This window comes from Rhinolophus hipposideros (genome assembly GCF_964194185.1).
Source record: "Rhinolophus hipposideros genome assembly, chromosome: 12".
In the NCBI taxonomy this organism is placed as follows: domain Eukaryota; kingdom Metazoa; phylum Chordata; class Mammalia; order Chiroptera; family Rhinolophidae; genus Rhinolophus; species Rhinolophus hipposideros.
In genome coordinates, this window is record NC_138058.1 from 63,946,513 (window position 1) to 63,952,512 (window position 6,000).

Sequence of the window (6,000 nt, forward strand, 5' to 3'; positions counted from 1 at the left end):
ATGTACCTTAACTACTGTCTTAAGAAAAACCTGAGCGTACAAAGCAGGCACTCTGACCCTCAGCAAGGAAATGGTGTTAATTATGTATCTTCGGGCTGTGTGGCTTCAACCGTGTAAATTGAAAAAGTAAACCCAATTTGATAGATATGTAAATGACAAACTGAAAGAAGAATTAATATTTAGCTTTGTAAAAAACACAGCTCTCCTCATTAGGAAGGCTGGTTTTTCTATAACCAGAAGGAAAAATGAATTGATGGAAGCTCCTCCAAATGTGCAACTGAGAACACCTTTCTATTAATGAGGAAAGTGATGTTGATTAATGGGCAGCCCAAAAGCAAGAAAGAAGCTTTCCTCCCTTGTTTTCCCAGCAGCCACGGAACAAGTAGCGTACCAGGGTCCCCAGGCAGAGAGAGAGCACAGTCCCCTGAGTCTGCTGCTGGCTGGGGCACATGAGGCCTGATCGTGCTCCTTTCAATTATACTGACAAGCATGTCTAGGCTTGAACAAATCGGTCCCTGTGAATTAGGCTGCATTATTATAGAAATCCACATCTTTCAAGCCTCCCTGACCATAATTGATCAGGGCTTCTCTATTGTAGCCCATAGTTAGTCCAGGAAAAGATTTCCTGAAAATTTAGCTAAATGACAATATTGATTTTTACACTTAGTATTTTCTTATATTCATCCTGTTTCTTATATTTGCCTAGTATATGTTCCCATGGTTCCCATGGCCAGCATCATGTCCTTTAAAACAGTCTAGCAAAGGACTGTGATCTGCGTTTTACAGAATCGAGTCCAAGTCATAGGTAGGTGGAAATACCTTCACCAGTGAGTGAGATATGAATTCTTTTGACTCCTAGACTGCAGTGCTTTTCCTTAGGGATGGCTTTGAAAACAGAATCTATTGGGGGCAAAAGTTTCTATCTCACTTTGCCCCTCCCTGTGTCACAGAAGCCAATAGCCACCCCAGAATGAGAAGGACACCTTTTCCCTAACAAATCACAAGGAGAATAGTCTCCTCTGCCTGGTCTATAGTCTGCACACCAGCCATTCTTTATTTTTCTCTATACAAAAAGAGAGCTTCCTGTGAATGATCAGAGGCCAGACTCCACTTGTTGCCCAGCTCTGGGCATTGCCACCTTTGCTCAATTTCAGGCAGCCTTTCAAACATCAATGCACTCTGTAGCTCACGAGACACTGGTCCACGTAATGGTGGAGTGGCCTAAACAAGCAAGGAAAGCCTTGGCGGCATGTGGACTCATACTCTTTGGTCAAGAGTTCAGCCTTAGGAGGAGCAGTTTTAATGAGGTCTGAAGCTTATATAATTTTGAAGGCCCTCTGAATTTTATAGTTTTATTAAAAGCAGAGAATTTAAACATCTGGACATCTCCTGATATGCTTCTCTTTTTATTTCTCTCTTTAGTTAGCTCAGTAGTTCTCACCAGGTATGTAAGGAATACCACAGAGGATCATACTATTAAAACCTTGTGTGTGAAACTAGACTGCTATCTGTCACCATATGCCAAAATTACCTCAAAATGGATCAAAGGCCTAAATATAAGATCTGAAACAATAAATTGCATAGAAGAAAGAATAGGTACTAAACTAATGGACCTTGGGTTCAGGTCCATCTATGAATTTGACCTCAGAGACAAGGGAAGTAAAATCAAAAATAAATGAATGGGACTATATCAAACTAAAAATCTTCTGCACAGCAAAAGAAACCATCAACAAAATAAAGAGGCAACCAAATTACAACAAGATATCCAAGATGGCTGAGTAGATAAATGTTGTGCTTGTCTGATCCCGTGAACACATTAAAATTACAACTGAATTACAGAACAATCAACCTGGAGAACCACCTGAAGTCTAGCTGAACAGAAGTTTATAAATAAAAAGCCATATCGAGACTGGTAGGAGGTGTTGACCCAAGAAGTGGGCTGGTCCCACATTCCCATGTGGCAGCTAAAAATCGGGAGAGGTATCTGGGCCACAGAGGTTCCCCACGAAAGAGCAAGGTACCCCACCTCCCACACCAGGCTGACTAGCCCAGAGAACTGGTGCCGGGAAGAGGAGCCCCCACAATTTTTGGCTGTGATAAACAGTGGGGATTCCAACTGTCCAGTAGGGACAGAAGCTGTGAGAAACCCAAATGTCCTCTTAATATGAAACCGAATGTCCTCTTAACAGAAACCCTATGCAGGCACTCACCTTAGACTCCATCAGAGGGATGGTGACCCTGGGGGTGTCGGAGACATCTGGGGAGAGACTGAGTTGTGTAACTTCGGGGCAAGGACTGGAGGGACAGTCCTCATTTTCTCTATGTGGGTCCTCCCGTGCAGCCAGCAGGTGGGAGCCATTTTTTCTGTGTTGAGCCCACCCTCACAGGCCAAATCTGAATCTGATTGGCCTAGTGAGCTCTGCTGCTCCACACTGCTGACTCACTGAGACCCTGCCTCACCCAACTTGCCATACCACAAGAGGCTTTCTCTGCAGCTGAACCTACAGAAGCTGGCAGGTGGCAGCAGGCCTCGGAGTATTCCGGGTTTTTGCAGAGCTACCCCAGATCTGGTATTGGTGGTAGCTGTCCTCAGTTCTCAGCATGGCCTCTCCCATATGCCTCCAGGTACAGCACAGGCAGTGACCAATTGTGAGTCACTTTTTAGCTCCTACGATGTACTCCCTGGCAAATCACAAGCAGTGGCTGACCTGGGCCTGCACTAGAGACCCTCTTAAGAAGCTTCAGAACCAACATACTCAGAGGTTGGCTTCAGACACAGCAGAGCACCACCCAATTTGCCCCACAAATGGCACACACAAAGGGTGGTCTTAACAGGCACCAGAGTCTGATGGGGCAAACCCACAGCAGCCCATAACCAATGGATGAGGCCAAACCCCACAGCCAGTCAGCCTAAGAGTTAATACTACCCACAGATATGTCAACAGCAATCAAGGCTCAACTATAACAGGAGGACACACACAACCCCCATAAGCGACACTCCTGGATCACACAGAGCAGGTGACCAAGGAGACTATGCCCCTGGGACCCACAGGACAATTACTACTTAAGGCGACACAGCCAAGACTGGGAGAAATACCAGCCCTGCCTAATACATACAAAAACAAATACTGTGTGGCAGCCAAAATGAGGAAACAAAGAAATATGTCCCAAATGAAAGAACAGGAGAAAACTCTAGAAAAAGAACTAAACAAAATGAAGGTAAGCAACCTATAAGAAACAAAGTTCAAAACAATGGTTATAAGGATGCTTAAGGAACTTAATGAAAACTTCAGCAAAGAGATAGCAAGCATAAAAAAAGACATAGCAACCATAAAAAAGAACCAGTCATAAGTGAAGAATGCAATACTGGAAATGAAGAATGCTCTAGAAGGAATCACCAGCAGACTAGAGGAAGCACAGGATTGAATCAGTGATCTGGAAGACAAGGTAGTGGAAAACACCCAATCAAAACAGCAAAAAGGAAATAGACCCCCCAAAAATGAGGATAATTTAAGAGACCTCTGGGACAATATCAAACATAACAACATTCACATCATAGAGGTACCAGAAGGAGAAGAAAAGAGAGAAAGCAAGGGATTGAGAATCTATTTGAACAAATAGTGACTGAAAACTTTCCTAACCTAGTGAAAGAAACAGACATACAAGCCCCAAAAGTGCAGAGAGTCCCAAACAAGACGAACCCAAATAAGCCCACACCAAGACACATTATAATTGAAATGACAAAAGTTAAAGACAAAGAGAGAATCCTAAAGCATCAAGAGAAAAGCAGTTAGTTACCTACAAGGGAGCTCTCATAAGACTGTCAGCTAATTTCTGAACAGAATCTTTGCAGGCCAGAAGGGATTGGCACAAAATATTCAAAGTGATGAAAAACAAGGACCTTCAACCAAGAGTACTCTACCCAGCAAGGCCACCATTTAAAATGAAAGGACAGATAAAGAACTTACCAGACAAGGAAAAGCTAAAGGAGTCCATCACCACCAAACCAATATCACAAGGAATGTTAGAGGTAGTTTTTTAAGACAGAGAAAAATAACATCAAAAATATTAATAATAAAATGGCAATAACCATACATCTATCAACAATTACTTTCAATATAAATGGATTAAATGCTCCAATCGAAAACATAGGGTGGCTGGATGGATAAGAAAACAAAACCCTTACACATGCTGCTCAAAAGAGACTCACTTCAGATCTAAAGGCACACACAGACTAAAAGTAAAGGGATGGAAAACGATATTTCATGAAAACGAAAATGGAAAGAAAAACAAAAATCTGGGGTAGCAATACTTATACCAGACAAAATAGACTTTAAAACAAAGGCTATCACAAAAGACAAAGAAAGACCCCAGTAATCCTACTTTCTGGTATTTGTCTGAAGAAACCCAAAACGCTACTTTGAGGGGATGTGTGCATCCATATGTTCATTGCAGCACTGTTTACAATGACTGGGTGTCTGTCAATGGAACAATAGATAAAGAGGAGGTGGAATATTGCTCGGCCAGGGAAGGGAATAGGTTCTTGCCATTGGTGGTGGATAGGCTGGACCTGGAGGGTATTGTGCTGAATGGAGTGTCAGACAGTGAAAGACAAATGCATTGTGATTTTGCTTATATGTGTAACAAAAGAACAAAACAGAAACAAACACATAGACACAGAGAACATTTTGGTGGTTGACAGATAGGAGGGGAGTTGAAAAGGGGAGTCGAAAAGGGGAAGGGATTAAGTACAAATGGTTATTACAAAGTAGTCATGGGGATATAGGATATAGGATAAGAAATGCAGTAAATAATATTGTAATAATTATGTATGGTATCAGGTGGGTACTAGATTTGTCAGATGGGAGGGGAGTTGGGGGCCAGGGTGAAAAAGGCAAAGGCATTAAAATGTACAAATTGGTAGTTACAAAATAATCTTGGGGATGTAAAGTAAAGTACAGGGAATATAGTCAATGATATGGCAATAACTATTTATAGTGTCAGGTGGGTACTACACTAGTCAGGGGGACCACTTCTTCAATTATATAAATGTCTAACCATATGCTGTACACCTCAAATTAATAGAAAATAATATTGAGTGTCAACTGTAACTGAAAAATTAAAAAGAGGGGGAAGGTAAAGGACAATAAGTGGTCTAAATTTCCAGTTATAAAACAAATAAGTCATGGAGATGTAATGAACAGCATAGGGAATATAGTCAATAATATTGTGATAGCGTGGTACAGTATCAGATGGTTGTTGGACTTACCATGGTGATCACTTCTTTATGTGTATAAATGTTGAATAACTGTTGTGGACATCTGAAACTAAAATAATATTATATGCTAACCGTATTTGTAATAAAAATCTTAAAAAGAAAAAAAGAGGCAACCAACCGAATAGGAGAAGATATTTTCAAGCAACACCTCTGATAAGGAGCTAATGCCCAAAATATATAAAGAACTCATACAACTCAACAACAACAACAAACAATCTAACTGAAAAATGGGCAGAAGATCTGAACAGACACTTCTCCCAAGAAGACATACAAATAGCCAACAGATATTGTCGTGGTTGTCAGATATGTCAGATATTGTCACAGTTGAAAAAATGTGCAACTTCACTAGCTACTAAGAAAATGCCAATCAAAACCACAATGAAATACCACTTCACTCCTGTTAGAATGGTTATCATCAACAAGATACGTAAGAACAAGCGTTGGAGACGCTGTAAAGAAAAATGAACCCTCATGCACTGCTGGAGGGAATGTAAATTGGTACAGCCACTATGGAAAACAGTAGAGGTTCCTCAAAAAAATTAAGAATAGAATTACCAAGTGACCAAGCAATCCCTATCTACCCACAAAAATCTGGAAACGTTTATCATAAAGATATATGTCCTCTGTTCACTGCAGCATTATTCACGGTGGCCAAGACATGGAAACAACCACAGTGTCCTTCAATAGATAATTGGATAAAAAAGATTTGGTATGTATATACA